The 23,526-nt window shown below is 33.6% G+C and overlaps 1 pseudogene; it reads left to right on the top strand.

The window, feature by feature from the left end:
* The first annotated feature begins 3,118 nt into the window (after positions 1-3,118).
* LOC138336239 (high mobility group nucleosome-binding domain-containing protein 5-like) lies at positions 3,119-22,737 on the top strand (annotated as a pseudogene).
* Positions 22,738-23,526: the final 789 nt, after the last annotated feature.

The following is a 23,526-nucleotide window of genomic DNA, read 5'->3' as shown; positions in this document are numbered from 1 at the left end:
GAATTCCCATTGCAAACATTTCACTGAAACGCCTACTTTCGTTTTCGTTACAAAGAACCCTTCATAAGAAATATATAATTATTCGACCAATTGCATTAGACTAGCCCAGAGGACATAACATGTGTGCATGTTTATACCGATGTTGTGATTTATTTACCAAACTCAATGACAAAAATAAAGATTTCAGTCTCTAACAATGAAGGTATACAAATGAAAACCGTCACATACGGTGGAGGGCATATATAAAGATACACACGTAAATTATAATGATGGCTAATCTACACGCCATGTGAATCATAAGTAATACTCGCTGGCACGTTGCTAATGAATACGAGTGTGTACAAAACTTTCATAATTTCGCTTAAGTTACACTTTTTAAACAGATACTATTAGAGCAATTTTGAAAAAATAATGTATTAGCAGATATCGGCACTTGAAACACACACGAAAATCTAAATTTAAACCGCATTACTATAGAAACTTTACAGATTTTTAAAAATGTGGATTTTATTGTTAAACCTGTGTGACTTGAATTTTAACTACATTTGTACATTTTTTTTTATTTCAAAAGAATAACTTGTAAATAACCAGATTTGTAGTTTCGTTTTCAATATAACCTTAAGATATTGAAATACCCATCATATATTTAAATTTTGATATAAACGTATCAGCATGGTGCAGAAAACATATGTTCACACGTGTGGCATTGCTACTTATATTCTGCACATATGTATAGGATCACACGTATGGCATTGCTACTTATATTCTGCACATATGTATAGGATCACACGTGTGGCATTGCTACTGATGTCCTGCACATATGTAGAGGATCACACATGTGGCATTGCTACTGATGTCCTGCACATATGTAGAGGATCACACATGTGGCATTGCTACTTATGTTCTGCACTAGAGTGTGACGTGACCGAGTCATTTTGTCAAAACAAAACTGCAATAAATGTTCTAGTATACGCGATCTCTCGTTTACTAATTATAAAAAATGTTTACAAATACCTTCAATCATTTAGAATGGTATTAAGAATACACTTAAACCTCAGATGAAACTATAATGGTTATATCAACTATTAGTCTGATATTAGTAAACGGAAATTAGCATCTGATTATACTAGTATCCTAACATTCCACGTGTAGTTTCACAGGTATGTGTAGACAGCGGTTCTTAAAATCAGTATAACATATACACCAATCCTTAGAACCAAGGCGACATGATGTTTCCATGATAATACCACTTGACCACATAAATAGTATTCCGTCTTTGCATATTACAGAGTTAGCTCCCTCGCGTGTAGGTATTGATTGTTACGTCATTATTTTGTGAGCGCAATTCACGTCGTTTTCTTCGAAAACTATGACGTTTCGCTCGCAAATACATGACGTCATAATCTATACCTACCCACAAGGGCAGATAACCCTGTAATATGCAAATAGAAATTACGCTTCAACAAGAAAAAAGAGAACTTCTTTGATGTTAAATGTTGTGTAACTACTGGTACATAGAGAAATAATTGCCTGTTAAAGTTGAGTCTCAGCTGTGAAAATTCAATGAGGAAATCGTAAACTCGTCACAATCATTCTGTGGTTTTCTATACTGTAATGTAACACTACATACTTTACGTGTCTGTAATTGTAATTGTGTAGACGTCAATCACATAATTCTAAGGATACAGCGCACTGCTAAGGATAAGATTCCCTGCCGGCAGTTTTCTTAATCAACAATATTTTATTACATAAAAAAATATTTAAAGTCGAATCATATGTATGCAGTCTCCAAATGATTAAATGCATTACCACTTTGCTTGTAAAAGGGATATAAATTTATCCTGTATCTTTAGTATTGATATAAGTCATACGTGCTGCTGAAACCACACCAAAAGCAGCTAGAATCCTCTAACTAATGATTAGTTGCTAATCATCTCTGTTAATACACTTATTGAAATACTGTCCTTTGTTTGACACGATCCTGGTATTCAACAATCAAATACTGTAAACCAACTTTTATTCGCGTGCGATTTACTTTCGCAAATTTCGCGATCGAATAAAATTCGCGAAAGTTAATCTCCGAAAATTATTATCGATATGACTAAGTATGACAGTATCAAATGAAAGTAGATCTATATGTAGTCTGTTCCGCGAAAGTTAATCTTCGCGAACTTGTTTTGAAAAGGAATATTCGCGAAATTTAATAGTCGCGAATAAAAGTTGCTTTACAGTATCAGATAAATTCATATTCATTAATGACATCAAAATAATTTAAATTGAAAGATGGAACTGAATTATTTATAATAAAGATGTTTTGAAATTATTATTTTTAATATTCGGTCGATTTAATAATAGAATATTCATTTTGGTTACGGTACCTGATATGTCAACTATCTTAACCGTTAATCTGTAGGCATATTCACCCATTGTTCGACCTCACAAATGGAGCTTTATGTGTCCAATTGTTCTCAATGTATCCCAATATTTATTTTTATCAAGGCAAATATTAAAGTACATAAATAAAATGAATGATAAGATATCATATTAGTAACTTCAGGAAAGAAGTGTTGTTTGTTGATAATGTTTATTCACAGTAGAAAACAAACAAAAATGACAGTAATGGAATTTGTAAATAAAGCTGATTGTTATAGGATTGATGAAAATGCACAAATATTTTAGAAGCCAAGTATCTCGTCCAAAGAATTTGAACACCTGCACAAAGCATAGTGTTATTATATTTACATATCAAGATTTGTCCATTTAAAGAAAAAATATACCCCTATATTGTATTTACTTTTCTAAGGGGTCACGTGAATAAAGCCCTGGTCAATTTAGATATTTGTATATGATTGTTTGAGATTCTCACGATTGGGAGTCAATACTACAAACTTAAACTATTTAAAACATTTTGTTCGTTTTCATGTCTTTTCAATTTTCACACCTGAGTTTAATATTTCTGCCACCAGATTACATATGTTAATGATAGATTTACAGCTATGACGGTTTGGAGCGTTTAACCGTGTACAGATACTAAGTATATAATTGGGAGCAGAGCCGTTTATTTACATTAAGGGTTTTGTTACAAGTTCCAAAGTAGGACAGAATTCAATCACTTAGTGGATAGAGAACTCCGGTGTGTGCTTGACAATGTATATAGGCGTAATGGTGGAAGTACGTAAGTTCAGTGGACAAACGTAAATTTTGGTGGGCTAGAGAGAAAGATTCTGAATGAAGTGTAAGTAAATATCGCATTGAAGACATTATAATATTACCTTTTTATTTGTAATAGCATATTCCATTGAAGTTTTGCTATAAATCGATCGTGAAATTTGTTTAATCGTGCGACTGGTCAGTGATTATGTTTATCTGTCGATGTGTTTCTTGTTAAGCACAATATATTCATCTATAACCTCATATCGGGGTTACTAGACGGAACTTCATTTAACTCAATCAATATACCAAGGATTTACGGACAGAAAGAGATTATGATGAATGTCTAGAAATTATCTATAAAGACCAAGTTATATTTATTTCGAAAAGTAAAATGACAAATTGCCAACTGGAATAACGACTGGTTGCTGTATGCAGACGAAATAGTTTTTCGGACATACTTTTAGTGGCTGCTGGCAGCGTAGTACAGGTGATCGCTTAATAAGAGTTCATAAGGTTCATTATATAACGCTTCTGATTGGGAGAACCGTCGCTTAATGCAGATAACCGTTTATTTGAGGTGGCCTTCAAGGCATGTTTGTACTTCTATAGAAGGGCAACGCGATGATGGTAAGTCTATCTGTATCATCTTATCTTTAAAATTTATTGCTATTTTTTAGGTAGTTTTGTTTCTCAATCAATTCGTTTAACGTTTTAGATACTGCAAATGTACATTTTTCAATGGTAAATTTATTTAACGCCTTTTCGTGTCAGCAATTTTGCGTTAAAATGTATATTATGTTGTTGATATAACTATCATTGCGCTATACATTTTACAATAAGCTGCATACTCTTAACTGCATAGTGACATTTTCTTAGTTGCTATTCCTATCCTTATTGACATTTGCAGAAGAAATGACAGTACTCATACACCAGTTAAGTAATTTCTATCACTACTGATCTATTTCTGTGCTTGTATAAAGTTGAAAACACATCCGCTTTAAACCGAAAGTCGTTTGATATAAAATATTTATGTGATATCCTACAATATGAAGAGGCTAGGGCACAAATGTGATCTATCTCTCCTATGTGGAGTTTAAATGTCCGTCTATACCAACACAACCGCTAAGACTCTCCAGTCAGTGTGTGCGTTGGTAGTTCTAGACGTGGGCCTACTCGTGGTAGTGTCAATAGTTACTGGGGGTGATAGAGTCGTGGTAAACTGCTGTAGAAGTAGTGGACTTCACACCAGGTCGTGTACACTACAGATTTATGGTGTAATACCCTTTAAACTAAAGACATAGCCTTCCCACAAGGTAAGCAGAGATCACAGTGTCATTTTAGTTCGGATCATTAGTATCAAATATGTTTTATGTCATTTTTATTTAGTTTCATAATTCTTCATCTAATATAAAAAATCGTTTCCTAAATGCAATGTTCAGTTTGAATAGCATCTATACGCATAATCGAACAGATCGTAACTCTTGCCTAGCGAAGATGAGTTTCTTCTACGCGTTGGGCATCTATGTTGTTCTTGTTTTAATGCAGTAATGTATGAATTGATATCATAATACTGCACATCATACTGATAGGACAATGATGACTTTTGTGACTAGTGAAATAGTAAATTATATAGCAGTTCCCATGTGAATCTTACTTCTCATGGATATAACACCAGGGTATATACTAATCATGGAATACTTCATCTCATATAAAAGGCATAAAAGGATGAGCTTGTAATACGGCAGAGTGCAGAAAGAGGTGATATTGATTTTAAAGTGTTTTGGTCTATAAGAGGTTTAATGGTTAATATCCATTGCTGCATACGCCAAAGATATACTGCAGACACAGATAGGTACTTGAAGCTTCAGAATCTAAAAAGGTTTACACAAAACTCGCACAGAAATTATCACTGTTTATATACTGCACCATAAGCTGTGTAGTCATTCTAGAACTCGTCTAATACATGAATTCAAATCAATGATATTTGAAATTTAAAACGTATTGGGAAACATTTTTTTTTTTAAAAGTAAAGAAATGTTATAGAAACTTGGTATTGAAACACAAATAAAGATTTTAAAAATAGTTCCATAAAATTATTTGAGTTGTTTAAACAAATAATTTGAATCCTGGATGATATGACTTCGTGGTTTTTCCTTGAAGACTGTTGGGTGTCATAACAAGGACGTCATAACTAGTGCATATTGCCATATAAGTTAAGCCAAACACTTCAGAAACATTGGGATTTATCAGCGAACAACCTTAGAGTACGCTGTTCGTGGTCAGAGAGATAAACTTTGATATCATTATGTCAACAAAACGGTGGATCAGGATATTTTAAAAACAAAAAGGAATTGAAGATAAAATTAAACATGTGGGAGTATTTTATTTTGGAATTTTCAAAACCAGTTCTAGTTACGTAATTTACCATTCGGTTAGTTAGAACCTTCCAGTTACATTCACAAGCACTCGTTCATCATTTGTTATTCTTTTTTCCATTCATAAAAATATGCGTAAAATAGAGAATGAAAAATATAGGTTTTTAGTTGTTTTAGCAAGTAAAGAACTATAAAACATAGCAAAAAGGCCAAACAAAATAATATAATATACAGAAGTAAATAGTGTATAGGTTTACCAATCGAACGTCGGAAACAAAACAAGAGCCAACACTTGTTCATAGTTCACTTTTCAAGTCGCTTTTATGTTACGTTAGTATTTCGTTGATAAGTATTTGAGTTATGTTATTTGAGAAGGAAAAAAACATGTGTTTTTAGTTTGTGACCAATTTGGTATATAACACGTGCATTTCTTGTATAGTCATCGTGTCATAATTGATATACACTTCAAAATATTCTTTAAGTTCTTTGTCAGCGCGGAAATAATCTATATACTCACGCGGATTAATTGTTGATGAATTATGTAGATAGGATTACAAATGGCAATGATTTGACGAAACGAAACAGGTCAAGGTAGTAATGTGTGCAGTAAAACAATATCGACTGGTTCAGTTAATTTGGCACCCCACATTAATTACATTAATTAGATATCAGGTCCAAGTTTGAATCCGGTTTTAATATTAGTTAATAGTTATTTCCGGTTAGGTGATGCCGAAAGATTTTTCTATTAACGTAATATATTTATATATGTATACTTGGGTCTGATATATTGCCATGGAATATTGGATTCGAATCAAAGTAAGTCGTATGTTCATGAAAAAATGAATGCAAAGCAATTATTTATTACTAAACAGAGAAAAATTCGAACCGTATCATTGGTACAACGCGCATACTAGAAGCAGAAGACAGTCGCTCAACATTTGCATTCGATGTTTATCCCAGAACACCGGCACAAAACTGGCACATAATATAACAAAGCATAAAACTATTAAAGCAGGTTTATAAAATGTTCGTATTTTGCCTGTTATTGTTGGAGATGAAAGTTTCGTACTTCATTGGAATTTAAATGTATGCACTAGTTAGTGAATTTATTTATTATAAGTTGTGTCGTGCTTATAGAAAGCCATGTGTGAAATCACGAACTGTATTCTGAAATGGGGTTCCAGTTCACTTTACATGTTTTATGTACGTTTCAACAGTTACATAGACAGACCAATTAAATATCATTCACTGCTATAAGATGTCGTTTTAAATGTAGTTATTCAAAACAATTTACCGTATTACATCTCCTCTGATGTGCAAACAACACCGTAAGTTTTCAGACGACATTTTTATCCTTCTCTTTGATTAATAACCTTTCTAATCCCACTTATATCCCAAGAGGAGACAGGTGAATATTTACCTGTACAGGTACGAGTACCCATATACGTCATCATTGATAATCAAAGTGCAGGACCTCTAATCATGACCACTCGGGAATTCGATACGAGACCAGGGTACATTATAGGTGAGTGATGAGGTGAGAATAGGATAGGGACTGTCTATAGACCCTTACCAACATAGGTATTTAAGGAGGTGATGAGTTCATTTATTTATCATTATCTGGACATGGCCAGCTGTGTAGGTTTGATAAATTATGCTATCAAAGACATCATGTTTCAAACATTTCTTTATCGTACTTAATTTTGTAAGGATTGTGAAAGCATATCGATCAATGGTATTGTAAGATCTCTCAAACACCTGCACCTAATAATGAAACAAAGGAAATGAGATATGATCAATTGATTTAATATCCTAACATTTACCTAACCCTACGCTAATGTTCATGACATTAATATGTTCATCTGTCATTTCAAAACCTTTGCTGATATGCGTTTATGATTTAAAAGAACTACCGAAAACATTACTGGGTAATACATGTCCCATAAACGCCAATAGACATCAAGCAATATATCACATAGACCTCCATATATATGTTACGAGAAATGAAATTTAAACCCATTTAAAAGATTTATTTCACATAGAGAATACATTCAAATGCATATCTGTCTTTGAAGTACACTTTACGCAAGGCCAACACTTTTCCGAGTCATTGCTGACATTCAAAGTATTTGATAAGAGAGTTTCCATAACCTTCCATATGACTATGATATCCGAAAGTAAACGTGTTTACACTAGCCAATGTTTTTTTTCTTCAGTGATCTGGTTTTAGTAAAAATATTAGCTGAGATTTCATTTAGCTGTTATCGTCTTGTGAAGATCTTAATTGATGTAATGCTATTTAGCTATAATATTCCTTTATTTGTTCAGCGGTGATCTTTATCTAGTTAGTTTGAAATTTATTTATCATGTATTTTAGTGGAAATATGTTTTAACCTTATTGACATTAAGATTTTATTCAGTCGAGTTCTTATTCTAGTTGAGATCTTATTGTAGCCGAGATCTTATTTTAGTCGAGATCTTATTTTAGTCGTGATCTTATTGTAGCCGAGATCTTATTTTAGTCGTGATCTTATTGTAGTCGAATCTTATTTTAGTCGAGATCTTATTTTAGTCGAAATCTTATTTTATTTTAGTCGAAATCTTATTTTATTTTAGTCGAGATCTTATTTTAATGTTAGTGCTAAATAATAATCACACTAATTCCATCAGCTGCAGATTATTTTTAAAAGTATTCTAAACAATTTCGTCAGGTTGGAAAGCATGATTTATGTTAAAATATTCTTTCTTATGTAATGATTTTGTTACACAGGGTAATTTTTATGTGTGACATTTCGATGACTAGTACGATGTTTACCCTATTACCTTCATCAGACTTTCATTCATAGACGACTCGTAGAATATTTCACCTTTTTGTACTTATGAACTTTCATCTTTCTAATGAAGATGAAAGGGTATACATCGTACTTGTCATCGAAACGTCACACATAAAATTTTCGCTAGTTATGTAACAATTGCATTACATAAAAATGAATATGTTACCAATGGGGAAATCTGTGAACGTAACACTTCACATATGTAGAGGGATGTCAAGTTTATTACACTATAAATATATTTAAAGTCTAATACATTTAGTATAAATGCAAAGAAAACTAATTTGGGGAATGCAAAATCAGTTTTCGATTTATGCAAATGAACATGCCAAGCGATAGGTAAATTAAGTGTAAAGAATGTTATCATACCTATTGCACAGGTTACCAAAGATGGAAATTACTTTCAGTATAAATGTATCTGTACCGAAAACTACTTTATACTCCTATTAAACTCACCATGTGTAAACATAACGACCGTATGTAATAGTTCGGGGATTTAAAATCAAATAAACGCAATAAACATTTACCTTAATGAAATGGAAATATTCTATTGATTAAAAACCGAAATTAAATATCCTTATTGCATTTAGAACGTCTATGTAACACTCAGAACGGTTAAGTATGGTAGGTGATAATGAATGTTTTCATGATCGACTCGGCTGAACGTATGAATTAAGTGGCCCTGATACATTATTATGTCCTGACAAAGTGTAAATTATTAAAGCACTAGACCATATGGTGTAGATCGTTTACAGGGCGACAGGCATGTAACGCTTCTGTTTAGTGTTACTGATTACAGTAAGCATGAGAAGTAACGAATTATTTAATTCTGTTTGTGGTTCAAATACGTCTTCATTATGTAACGTTTTCAAGTGTTCTTTGATTGGCAAGTACAGCGGTTTTATATACTGTACACATGTGTGAATGGTAAGCACTATTCGAGTGTGTTGGACGTCAATCCAATGGATCGGTAGTGTTGTTAGTTATTGGTGATTTTTTTTCAATATCTGTGTTGGCAAAATTTATCTGCTTGTTCAACAGTAGGTAAGTGGATATCGGGCAAAAAACAATCCAACCTTCAATATCCATGGGATTACTATCACTGTCGTTATATCCAGCCCTGGGGACGATGTCATAGCAAAACTGAAGGCATTTCAGAAGGAAAAAACTGACCAATCACAGGCCTACAGAGGCTTCTATTTTAAGAAAGGCATAGTACATTGTAAGTCATGTAGATTGATGTACATCAAAGGATCAAATTACCTAGCACATCCGTTGTTCAGACTTCAATTTTGTTTTGATATAGTCCAGGGGTTAATATAATAAAAGTGATAGTAACACATGGAATATCAAGGGTGAAACAATTAATATCGAAGAAGGGGAAGGGAACTAACCGAACATCAATTTTAACATGAAAAAAGACAATGAGGAATGTATGCATGCAAAGAAGTATTTATAATAAGTGGCGATGGGGCGTATTTTGCCATTCAAATTTGTTGCAGAATAACTATAAAAATCACGATGACAGTGTTGTTTAAAATGATGATAATATAAATATATAATGTGTGATATTGTTAATATGTCGCAATTGATTGTAGAAAGAATTATTATGAACTGGCCTTCTGATACCTCTCTACTGTAACAATATTTCGAATGGAATAAGGGAAAACCATAGACATTTTGCATTGTTCTTTTCTCACCTGCACGATTAAGCTCCATCAATACAACTAATTAATATATGACACATAACAATTAGAAATGTAGTATAACGTCATTGTCAATGATTGCCACCATGTTTTCATATACCAGCGACTACGTGTAATATTTATGACATGATAATTCACTACAATACTCGGATCCTGCCGTGTGTTTGCATAGTGTATAAGCAGACATACACAAAACACACTTCACAGGGGTATATTAGTCACAGAAACTGTCAGAGGTAGAAGATATTCCAAGCAGTAGCGATATAGGAGACTGACCGCGTAGTAAGATCTCAATGCCACTTAAACATATTATAATGCACAGTGTTATTTATGTTAAAGCCCAAAGCAGTATTGTGCTTATTTCGTTTCGAATTACATGAATATTTTAAAATTATAGGGCAACAGGAACACAAATTAGTATTACATTTGTTTTCTAATTTTTATCCACCTTTATATTTTGCAGATAAAATGTGAACGATGGTGACACCAACATCTCATTGCTATGGCAACAGAACGCAATGATGCCCAGTTGGATCCCAGAGAAGACGATGGCGGGCAGAAGGAGAGACGGAAGAAAGTCTGTCGGTGGATCCTGTAGATACAATAAGTGAAAGCAACCAGGAGAAGGATATTGATAATAGTGATAATTTAACATTGGATTTAAAATGGCGGGGAGGAGGTACAGCAGACAGGAGATACGACGGACGGCGTGACAGAACGGACGGAAACTGCAGAGGTATGGCAGATGGTTTGTTGATTTTCTTATAAAATTCAGAAAGAAGCTTTAAAATTACAGTAAAATGTAAACGCGATAGAGACGACCTCTGTATACATGCCACCTGCTTCACAAGACAACTCTCTTATGGTCCTGAGCAAGATCATTATATCAGGGTCTCAAATAGAGAATTTCATCACAATTTTAACTCATTTGACTGTTTAGAACATTTTGTCGTTGTCCCTTTAACTATGTTTGTAATGTATATTTGATTATATTGAATGAAGTATTGTATCATTATTACGTAATGCATTGACCTTTTATTTTAATAAACACTAACGGTCGTAGAATAACGCTGTCGTGCTCTGGTCAGTAACGAGGCCAAAATGTCGTAATGGAAATCATTTATAGATCCATTATTGACCTATATTGACTAGTGTTTATAGTCGTCGATAAAGCCGAGCCAACAGTTTATGTAAAATACTTCAATCAATTCACCAAAACTTAAACGCTAGGTACCTAACCTTTCCTCAATGTTTGTATTGCTCTACTTCACGAGTTCATGGACGTCATTCATCGATAAATGCCACTGTCGGAATACTTCGATAGAGATTGAACCTGAAAGTTTGTTCAGATTGCATTGACATTTGAGTTTACACATGGACTAATGATACCCACAACACGATCAGATCGTTGGATTGAAATCAAACAGAGTTATATATCAGGTGTATTTCTGTAAGCCCTTTCTTTGATTTCAATGGTTATTTTTGTTCCCGGCCTTCGAGGAGGTAACTGGTTTCTTTCAATGATTTTATTTAAATGAACTAAATCAACATTCTAATCTCCCGAGTTGACACATTCTACTGCTAACCTTCCAATCCATTAATTGCCTATCGCTAAACTGTACAACTAAACCATGTAAAATACAGACCTGCTTTTCACGATCCGTTTATCAAAATGTATTAGATTTTAATGCTTAAGCTGTTCCCATGTTGTCGTCAACAGTTCACTGGAAATAGTAAATATATCAAGTTAAACTTGTTTATGAAACTAATAGATACATTAAGCGTCCAAAAGATATCTCAAAGCGTTTTCAAACGAGTTAAATGTCCTTCGCGAGATATATAAATTATAATAAAACCCCACAAACAAAATACAACACAGATTTATCAGCAAACAAATATATCACATCAACAAACCTTGATACATTTAAACATATAGAGTATAGATTATTCAGACGTATGTAACACTGTCAATACCTAGACCAAAAGTAAGAAATATACGCCTCCTCTATTCGTGACTATTTATTGATACCTATTTATAAAGCAAATGTTGGCGAAACCGACTGTATTCACAATTATGAAATAGTTAGAAATTTTTATGTTTTTGGAAAATATTTCTTTATTGAGGTTAACTGATGAATGCAGATGTTCGGTATTACTCAATCGTTAGCCGACAGAGTTCACAATTACGAAATAGTTTAAAAGGCTGTAGAAATCTGTAAGAAATTGCTTTATAATGCAATGAATGAATTCATACAAAGATTTACAGTGACCCGATATTTCAATTATGATCGAATACACACACATATTATAGAGACGTTAAATATAGGTAGGATTTTCTAGGGTGTCACATGAAAACCGGTTGCTTAATAGAAAATAGAGAAGAGAGGGCAATGTCACATTATAAGATTAATGGCTAACTACATTTCTGAAATAACAAAAGTTTATCAAAAACAATTATAATGTTAGAACATGTTTGGTATTAAATGAAATTACAACAAAATAAATGCAAGATTTCATGTGTAAATATATATTATTTGCCGTAGCGTAGTTATAGGTTATTACAGCGCGGTAATAAGGGCGACCCGCGTTATGGACATTATCATCTATCTATTTAAAATTGTCCAGGGAGTGATAATAACTTTTCGGACTCTACAAAATGTGTAGAACTCGTTTTAGAGTTATATTTTTAAAAAATTGTTTCGGTTAGTGTATGGTCCTTTAAATAGCGTAGTCGGCAATTCCACATCAATTTAATTTGTCTTGAAGTATAACATGAAATATTTGTGGGTACTTAAACGTTCCGTAAGGACACGTCCCCACGTTCTGAGCTTGTATCCTGTCTGTCGCTTATGTTCCCAATGTTGTTTGATGTAATGTGACGTCATTCTGTTATAGGGCTAGACACACGAACAATAACACAAAACTGGAGAATGAATGTATCGGTGTTTTCTTTTCATTACAAGAATAAGGTATTATTTTACAAATATGCTACATGTAACACAACCAAAGAAGATGATACACATGTAATTTATTTTAAAACCGATACATAATATAAACTAACTTTCTTTCGCGATCTGTATTTGCATATTCACAGTACATAGTACGTTTCGCGGACTTTATATGGAGATATTAATAAAATGCCTAGAACTTTACTTGATCGAGAAATTTAAGAAAATAAATAGCACGCGAAAGAAAGTTGGTTTAAAATAAGAAAAGTATAGAGTTATGAACTTATGCTATTAAAATGATTGGCTTAAATAATTTTAATGGTGTAATAAGATGTAAACATTGTTCAAAATTAATATATTTTAATCGTCATCTTTACCTCGATAGAAAGGGTAGAGGGAATTATTATCTTGCTACGAGTACAGAACAGTGTCTACCTGAAAGGGTTTCTTGTTGTTAATACCTAAGTACAAATTTATTTTTCACTTACAGATATTCGTTCGGATACACTTCCATTAATTGGTCCAATTATCATTTAAAAACCAGTCAAGTGAATTGATGTTTAAATATAATTCAAGTCGAATCATATCTTTCAAATAAGCTTTTCGTGATAAAGGTAACAATACTGCACTTCTCGTGTTTCAATACTAATTGCTAGTAAATTGCTCAAAATTGTATATACTCCATATAGATGAATAAAATCAATAGGCTTTTAAAACATAGTTCTCTCACTTGGTAGATAAAATTTCTACGTCTGAAAAAAATCAGTACTAGAGCTTTCTAAAACAGTATTACTATAAATATATTATTCCCAGTAGCGTCCAAATATTATGACATATTCCATATTGAATGGGTTTAAAGAGTGTTAAAACAGACATAGAGACATTTGCCTGCGATACTGAACTGAATTGACAAATTTGTGAATTATCCTTATAGTTATTCTTACTCAGCAAAGGTTAATAGTACTTTCTGTATAGAAACGAATAATCACATCACCACAATTCAAACACCAGTAAGCCTTATTAATGATAAGAAAAAAAAAAACAATCAATACGATTCAATCGCAATTCAGTGGTATTATTTGATCCAATTATAATTCAAAGACAATAAGAAAAGAACACCAACTCACAAAACAGTCTCTGTGGCCTATAGTTTGAAAATTATAATTGTCACCTTTAACTTTTAAAAGCCTACTAGTCAGTCCTACAGTGCAATCGATTATCTATCTTCGAACACCGATATCTACGATATGGTATAAAAAGATACAATAAAATATAAAGAAATTATTTGACTTCTTTTTAATATAAAAACAATCATGGGTGTCCGTCAGCCATTTTTTATTATCATTGACAGAAAACAGACTGCTAATATTAGTGCCTAGGGGAACTTTTATATCAAATTTGAAACCTCAACATTAAAACCAATTTGATCAGTTTTCAAACAAACTAACCAAAATAGGTATTAGTAATAAAATAACATTAAGACATTTACTACAATGATTTATCAATTCGAATACATCAAAATTGAGTTAAGTTTGAAATGCGAATGATGTGAAAAGGATACATAAATCTTAACCGAATAATTCAATCATTTCATCGCTTACCATTTGCTGTCGTTGACCCTGATCTGGATACGGATTGTGTTTGCACCTTTGGATGTGTACGGGTATCTGAAAATAACAAAAAGACACATTTGTCATTTACCATTATAGTTATTGTGACTCAACACTTATCTGTTTCAGGCAATGATTGATACGTACTTTCTGTATAGAAACGAATAATCACATCACCACAAATCAAAAACCAGTAAGCCTTATTAATGGTAAGAAAAAAAAACAATCAATACGATTCAATGGCATTTAAGTGGAATTATTGGATCCAATTATAATTCAAAGACCATAAGACAAGAAAAACAATTTTACAATGCGGATGATGGAAAAAGGATACATAAATCCTAAAAGAATAATTCAATCAGCTCATCGCTTACCATTTGCTGCCGCTGAACCTGATCCAGTGCCGGTTTGTGTTTGCACCTTTGGCTGTGTACGGGTATCTTAAAATAACAAAAAGACAAATTTGTCATTTATCATTAGTTATTGTTACTCAACACTTATTTGTTTCAGGCATTGATTAATACGTACTTTCTGTATAGAAACGAATAATCACATCACCACAATTCAAACACCAGTAAGCCTAATTAATGATAAGGAAAAAAAACAATCAATACGATTCAATGGCAATTAAGTGGAATTATTGGATTCAATTATAATTCAAAGACCATAAGACAAAAATACCAATTTCACAAAAACAGTCTCTGGCCTATAGTTTGAAAATTATAGTTGTCACCTTTAACTTTTAAAAGCCTACTAGTCAGTACTAAAGTGCAATCGAGTATCTATCTTCGAAAACAGATATCTACGATATGGTATAAAAGATACAATAAAATATGATAAATGATTTCACTTATTTCTGATATAAAAACAATCATGGGCGTGTGTCAGCCATTTTTTGTATCCTATACAGAAAACAGACAGCTAATATTAGTGCCTAGGGGAACTTGTATATCAAATTTGAAACCTCAACATTATAACCAATTTGACCAGTTTTTAGTCGTTCTTTTATGTGTACCTCATCAATACTGATCAATGGAATTTAAAAAGAAGTATAGTTCGTAATTCGTGAATGATATTAGGTCTATCTAGGATGCTAAACAAGGTCCATTTGACGGACCAAGTTTATTTATGAGTATTTTCGATAAGCCCCTGTTCCTACGCCCTTATAGACTAAGGTGGGTTTAAAAACAGTTTAATATGACTATATAACGTGCCAAGATACACTCAATCGAGTCACAAATAGGACGATACGTTAATCAAACAAACTCACCAAAAATAGTTATTAATAACAAAATAACATTAAGACATTTACTACAATGATGTATCAATTCGAACCCATCAAAATTGAGTTAAGTTTGACATGCGCATGATGGGAAAAGAATACATAAATCCTAACCGAATAATTCAATCATCTCATCGCTTACCATTTGCTGTCGTTGACCCTGATCTGGATACGGATTGTGTTTGCACCTTTGGCTGCGTAGGGGTATCTTAAAATAACAAAAAGACAAATTATCATTTATCATTACAGTTATTGTTACTCAACAATTATCTGTTTCAGGCAAGGATTAATACGTACTTTCTGTATAGAAACGAATAACCATACCACCACAATTCAAACATCAGTACGCCTTATTAATGATGAGAAAAACAACATCAATCAATATGATTCAATGGCAATTCAGTGGTAATATTGGATCCAACTAGAAATCAAAGAACATAAGACAAGGAAAAAACAACTTTTACAATGCATATGATGGGAAAAGGATACATAAATCCTAACGAATAATTCATATTCAGCTCATCGCTTACCATATGCTGTCGCTGAACCTGATCCGGTGCCGGTTTGTGTTTGCACCTTTGGCTGTGAAAGGGTATCTTAAAGTAACAAAAAGACATTCTGTTTGATTTGATGTAAACATATTCTATTTGAAAATTATATACAAATGGGATGAAGCACAAGTTGTAAATTCGTCTTCTCCCGTAAAAAATAATGATGATATATACATATGACCGCAAATATTAGTCAAAATGATGATTGTATAAAGTATCAAAACTAGCTTTAAGATAAAATTTACAATGTTTTTCAAGCATAATGAAATTTCTCTGTAGCCCACGTGTCTGTAAAAAATATTATTACATAAAGTACAGAATCAATTTGTAAGTAACTCTTGTCCATGTTTAAACATGAATAATATGTTAAAAATTAGTTATACACTTTTGTTAAAAGTACAGTAAAAGATACATTCAACCGTAAACATAAATAAGATCCATTGAGTTACTTCTAGAATATGTATCAGAAATAAAAGAAATTACGAAATACTACACTATGTGATCTATATACCTATTTTTATGTTATTACTTTATTCTGATGTATTGTACTATTTCATTTATTTGAGACGTTAATAAATAAATAAATAAATAAATAAATGAATAAATATGAAGAATGTATATATACAATAGATTCGTTACCTACGTATAATACTGGAATTAATATCTGTGGCTAGGCGCCGTGGTGGCCCGACATATTACTGTAAGCCTTCCCCTCGAGTTCGAATCCCATTTGTGGCACTTGCCATGTACTAATCAATGGGCAGTAGTTTTTTCCCTCTTCCGACAACCCTTGCGCGTCCTTAAATAACACTGGCTGTTAATAGGACGTTAAAATAACAAAGTGTGTGGGTAGTGTTTATCGTAAAGAGGCATGTTAAATATCTACATTCCTATATCTATCTTGATTCAGGAAATATATTTTCAAGAAATATCAATTAAGTTACACACAGATATTTTAGATGGGCATGCTCTAAATCGTTAAGTTAACCACATGAGTACTTGTGCTTATACATAAAACGTTGTTTTGTCTGTAATTTGCCGCCATATTACTGACCTTGGATTAGAATTCAGTAAGTCAGTACAAACATCTGGTACTTTTCTTTACCAACTTTTATTCTTTATTGATAGCATATTACGTTTAAACAATCAATGTTTAAGAACAGACAAAATTGATCACATCCGGGTTGTCTTTTTTTCGAACAAAAGGTAACTACTTCTGATCGATATCACACACCGTGTAGTTATTGTAATAGTGTATGAAATATTGACGTGGTGCCATCATGCGGAACCTCTGTAAAAACATGATATAACATTTATGGAACAACAATAGGACCCTATGTGGTAAAATACACATTGACATTAATATGTGGATGAAAATGACTAATTTAAATTTGAATGAGTTTGTCCTTTGGTGGCATAATGCAATATTGCTGGAACAAATAAAAGTCAATGTTAAACATTTGTTCAGCTTAGCTTAATAATTAACAAGAGATATGATATAAATGCAGAAAAAATACTTTAACGAGATACCTGGTACTCAGGGAGATGCTGAATAATTAACCATTTCCTATTGTTGTAAATATTGATCACTTAATAACGTACCTATGTATAGGTAAAATATATATTTAGATATTTCTCGTTTGCCTTTCATTGATCAACATTACTGCTGTATTTCCTTTCTTATTAACAATCTATATAAAATGACAATAGTAATGTGTCACTCGAAGTCATTTCGTCAACATATGTACGTAGGTCTCTATAACCAACACACAACTTATTTTAATGAAGTCAGTCCATTAGACCACAATGCATACAGGGAAGGATGTTGTCCTTAGGTGACCATAGGTGTTTACATTAGCACGTGAAACCATTTAACTAAACATCCATTAGGTCATAGTGATCTCCATACAGAACGTTCCACATAAAACATTAAAATTAAATGATATCCAAGAACATTCTTATCTTTTTCTTTTGTAGATGGGGTAATTGGAAGTCAAGCTATAAAGTGTCCTTTTTCAAACTCGAAACAAATAGATGAATAAATCAGTGATACACCAAATTGGTTTTGTAAATTAGTTGCATTACGTTTACGTATGCATCCGTTAGAAGGGATTACAGTACTACATATCTAAACATGTTCCTGCCAAGCAGTTGTAAGCTGACTTGCTTCTACCATGCTTGAGAATTTTTTTTATATAACATCTCTTCTGGGAGTGGCTATTTATCCCTTTCCATCACCGAATGACCATTGTATTTTCTTCTCATGGAGTACATAGCTTCGAAGGTTTTTCCTTTAACCCATCTCTTTATACTCTTGAAGACGTAATGCATTATCATATAGCATAACAAGTCATTTTTAAAAACGTAACCAGCCCAAGGGAGATAATCCTCAGATAGAAAACATTGTGCATATTAAAGATTATTTATCTTTTCTTTCTTAAAGGAAAGTGATGCAGTACAGACTGGCGACAGGGATGAAGACGACAAGAATGACGACAAGGACGAAGGCATTTCTGATAAGGATGAAGAAGAAAAAGAAGATGAGGTTGAAGAGGAAGAGGAGCCAGAAACAGAAATGACAGAGGAAGAAAAGGAGGTAGGGGATTATAAGGTGTCATATGAAAGTAAGTATAGAAGACTAAAAGATAAAGCTCACTGAAAGCTATCAAGATGTGCAATACTAATGAGAGGAAAAATAATAGTGAATGCGGTTGCTATTATTATTAAAAAGCGTAAACTCATAGTTGATACTTATGTGTCATTTTGTAAATAATTTGACTTCCCTTTTCCTCGTGATAATGATATAAGACCATAACATATTTTAAATGATTGTTTTTGTATTTTGATTCCTCATGATATGTGATCCAATTCTATCATTACTGACCTAATACGTTGTGCTTTATCAGGCAATGTACACGGCCGTTTGTGAAGGGGACATAGCGGTCTATCAGAACTGTCTGGACAAACCTAATGCTGACATCAACGCTACCTGGGTAAGTTTTTGTAAAAACAATAAGATATAAATAAAGTTTATTTCCAACCGATAGAGTAAAATATTGATAGCCGATTTACATACCATAACTGTTTTATCAAATATCGTCTTCCTGTAATCAGATACAAATGAAGATATTTTTCACATTATGAGATGATGACATAATTTTAAGCCAATGAAAACGTTCGTTACAAACACTATTTGAATTATGTCAAAATACCAACATAATGCTGTAAACCGAGAATTTTAAAAAAAAATTTTTTATTTTTTTTTGTGCCTTCAGTTTAACGAGAACATGTTGATGGTTGCCATGAGAACGGGCCAGATGATGATGGCGGAGTTCCTTATTGATATCGGTATCGACCTAAACTACGAGATCGATCTAATCGTAAGTGTAATGAGAACAAAAAATATTGTGTATTGCTTTCTGAATTAAGAAGATGGTGGTTATGCAATTTCTCTCTATATGTGATAGTTTGGTTGATTGGTTTGTTAATTGTCTTAACGTCCTATCCACAGCTAAGTTCATTTAGGACGGCCGCCCCTTTATGCAATGTGTTGCGGGTGTGAATGTCTGTGTGTTTTGGGAGGCTGCGGTATATTCCTTTGTAATTGTAGGACTCTTTTTACTGCTATCTCATTAAAGACATCTTATCTAGCCTCAGTCTGGTAGATTGTTCTCCAAGAAATTTTGAATTACAATAATAAGTTCTGAACAGTCGTGTCAGAACTAGGGTAGTTTGCCTGAAGATATTGGGAATGATTTATGTTTAGTTATGTTATTAATTAATAAGTGATGACCTTGCGTCGAAAAAGTTTAGGGATGATATTTCATAGGGTAGTCTCCGAAATTTACATGTAGTAAGTTGATACAAACACCTTGACTTATTTTGTGCTTCTTTTGTGTAGGATTTATACGAAAAAGAGAAAACTGGAAACAAGAGATTTGATTGTTACCGAAAGTCGTGTCGACAGATTGCCTGGGAGAAGGGTCACGACTTCATCGTTGAACTGATCGACCTCAAGAATGACAATTGGTTTCCGTATAAAAAGAAAACACAACGCTGGTACAAATACACCAGACGACCTCTTCCTCCACCTCTCCCCCGCGTACCGGGAGAGGAGGAGGAGGTGGAAGAGGACGATGAGGAAAATGCAGAGGAAGGCGATGAAAATGGTGAAAAGGGTGAAAAAGAGGGTGGGGACGTAAGTTCACGAAAAGAAACAAAAAAGGATGAGGATGTAGATTCAGGACATCACAGTGGAAAGTTCGATGAAATCAGAGACGTCGATGATAACATTTCGTTTCTCTCGGGTGAAAGGCCCATGTTTGAGCTGAACGATGACGGTTATTGGTCACTAACACAGCGAAGTTCGCCCTACATGTGTCCGCCCGAAAAGCCAGAAAGGCCTGGCATTTTAACGCGAGGAACAAAGTCCTCGATATTGTTGCGTAAACATACGAATCAGATTCTAGATCACAGAAAATGTTCAAACAGTGCCAAAGAAAGAAACATTACGGTTGTGCAGGCCGTTGGAAGTTATGCACAAGAAAGTAAATTATGGAAGCGTAAAAGCGTAGACCATGGTTCTGTAGAAAGCATTCCATTCCTCGCGCGAATGCATTCTGCCAAAACCACGTGCAGTGAACCTGTTAGGACAACACAGAATCACTTCCGGTCTTCGAGACGGCAGCGCCCTCTTACGACCCAGTCAGCTTTCTCACAAGTGACAAAGATTCTGGGCGAGTCACCTCTCCTCCGTCCCCAGAAAGAACCACCACTACCGTTCATCAATACTACACAACAACGACATCCACTTAAACGTACGACGAAGGTCAATCCCTGGTGTCATGGTAACTCTACCGGAGTGATGCACAAACTTTCAAACGTAAAAATACAAAATAAGGTTGTCGACCCAAACTTCCACGTGGAACGACAGCTATATCAACGTACCCGAAGTTCATATTCTGGAATTTCATGATCATCAAAGAGTACTGACTATCCATTATCTGTGATATAAATGTGATATCTTTAAATTCAAACGGAACTTTTCCGACGATATCCACACACTTTTCTACGTTTATAAGTTGTAATCATTGCAGTATTAAAAATCCCATTTTAGTATTATACATGGTTTCTAATCATTGAGAGAATTTGACTACAATGTAGTTACGTAAGGGTTCTTTTAACCTTAGAAATTGAAAAATAATCTGTATCATAGCCGTTGAATCGGGTTTTTTCCTGCTATCTGTGTTTATCACCAAAAGAAAGGTAACTGGTTATCATTATGGCGCCATCTTGGATTTTTATAGAAATTTAGTTTCCGCTAATCCTTGTGAATTACTGGATCCGTTCATTTATCTCGTCTTTATCAGTCATATCTAACCTTTACTTTGATCACAAAATGGCAACGATTATCGTCAGAGACCCACGGTTGAATGCACTCAATATGTTACGCTACACTTAATGATAAGTGTATAGCGTCACGTAGGGCAGTCAACCGTGGTTCTTGATCAGTGAACCTCATCATGGGAAAATCCTCGCTACTCCTTGTGAATTACTGGATCCATACATTTTTCTCGTCTATTTTAGTCTATCTAATACCTAACCTTTATTTTGATCACAAAATGGCAACGGCCATGGTCAGAGACTCACGGTTGAATGCACTCAATAGCTTACTAGTGATAAGTGTACAGCGTCACGTGCACATAGTGCAGTCAACCGTGGTTCATGATCAGTGAACCTCATGATGTAAAAATGGCCGACAGGCAGACAATCCCATTTTGGAAGCCAAACATTCGAATTTTTTAAAAATTCTTCCTCAAAGAATTGTCATATCTATTTTATTAAATCATATATGGTTTCATTCGAAAGTTTTCTATGATAATTTAGTTTATAATAGAACCTATGGGTAAAAGAATAGGCATCAAGATATATGTGGGATTTATTTTCAGATGATGGATATTTACTGTTCCGTTCTGACTGACGAATCATTGATATATATTAAAGAGTTTCTGTAAATTGTATACACATGGAGCTATGATTATGATGAAGGAACATATCATTTGACAATCTAGTCACCGATTAACTTATTTCAAAGACTACATACAAAGGGAGATAATTCTAATAAGTTTATAATCTGCATGGTCATACCTTGAACAGTCTTTCACTCAGCATAATGTAAAATAGTCCTAATCGAATAGCGTTAAATGGACGAATAATGATAAAAATTTATTTTTGTGACGAAATATGGCGCTGTTTTCATTAAAATAATGATAATATTTGCATTTGTTTCTCTTCTGTTGTAATTTAGTATATAATTAGTCTTCAGTACTTTGGTTTGTTTTAGTTTTACGTCCTATTAACAGCCAGGGTCATATAAGGACGTGCCGGGTTTGTTGGTGGAGGAATGCCGGAGTACCCGGAGAAAAACCACCGGTCAGCGGTCAGTACCTGGCAACTGCCCCACATGGGATTCGAACCCGTATACCAGAGGTGGAGGGCTTGTGGTAATATGTCGGGACATCTTAACCACTCGGCCACCGCGACCCTCTTCAGTACTACATACACTGAAACATGAATTGCATAATGTGAAAGTTCTTTTATTAAAATATTCAGAGAAAACAAAACACCCAGGTTTATACGGAAGAGGATTACGGTCGTATATAAGAAATAAGCATAATTCGTTTTTTCATGTTGTAGGCTACAAATTTCGCAGCATTAACTAGGAATTTCAAGCGATATCTTGACATTTCTGGTTGATATCTCGAAAATTCGAGTTAATAACATGAAAAGACTTATTTATTTTCATACACATGGCCGTAATCCTCTTCCATGTGTCTAGAATTCTATTTTTCAAATAATTTTTGAAACCTGGAAAAAATATCATGTCCACGTTTCGTCTGTCTTCAAAGGGGAACAATCCACGCGGAATTCCTAAGAAAAGAAACTCTGCCAGCCAAAAGAAAGGAAATTTGAATGCACAAATGATACAATTTTCATCACACCTGAAAATGCATTAAATATCACACAAATATGAAAAAAGAATAGACAGCAAAACCAACAAACAAATGATA

Source organism: Argopecten irradians, chromosome 12 (genome assembly GCF_041381155.1).
Source record: "Argopecten irradians isolate NY chromosome 12, Ai_NY, whole genome shotgun sequence".
Taxonomy (NCBI): domain Eukaryota; kingdom Metazoa; phylum Mollusca; class Bivalvia; order Pectinida; family Pectinidae; genus Argopecten; species Argopecten irradians.
This window is presented reverse-complemented; position numbering and strand designations above follow the sequence as displayed.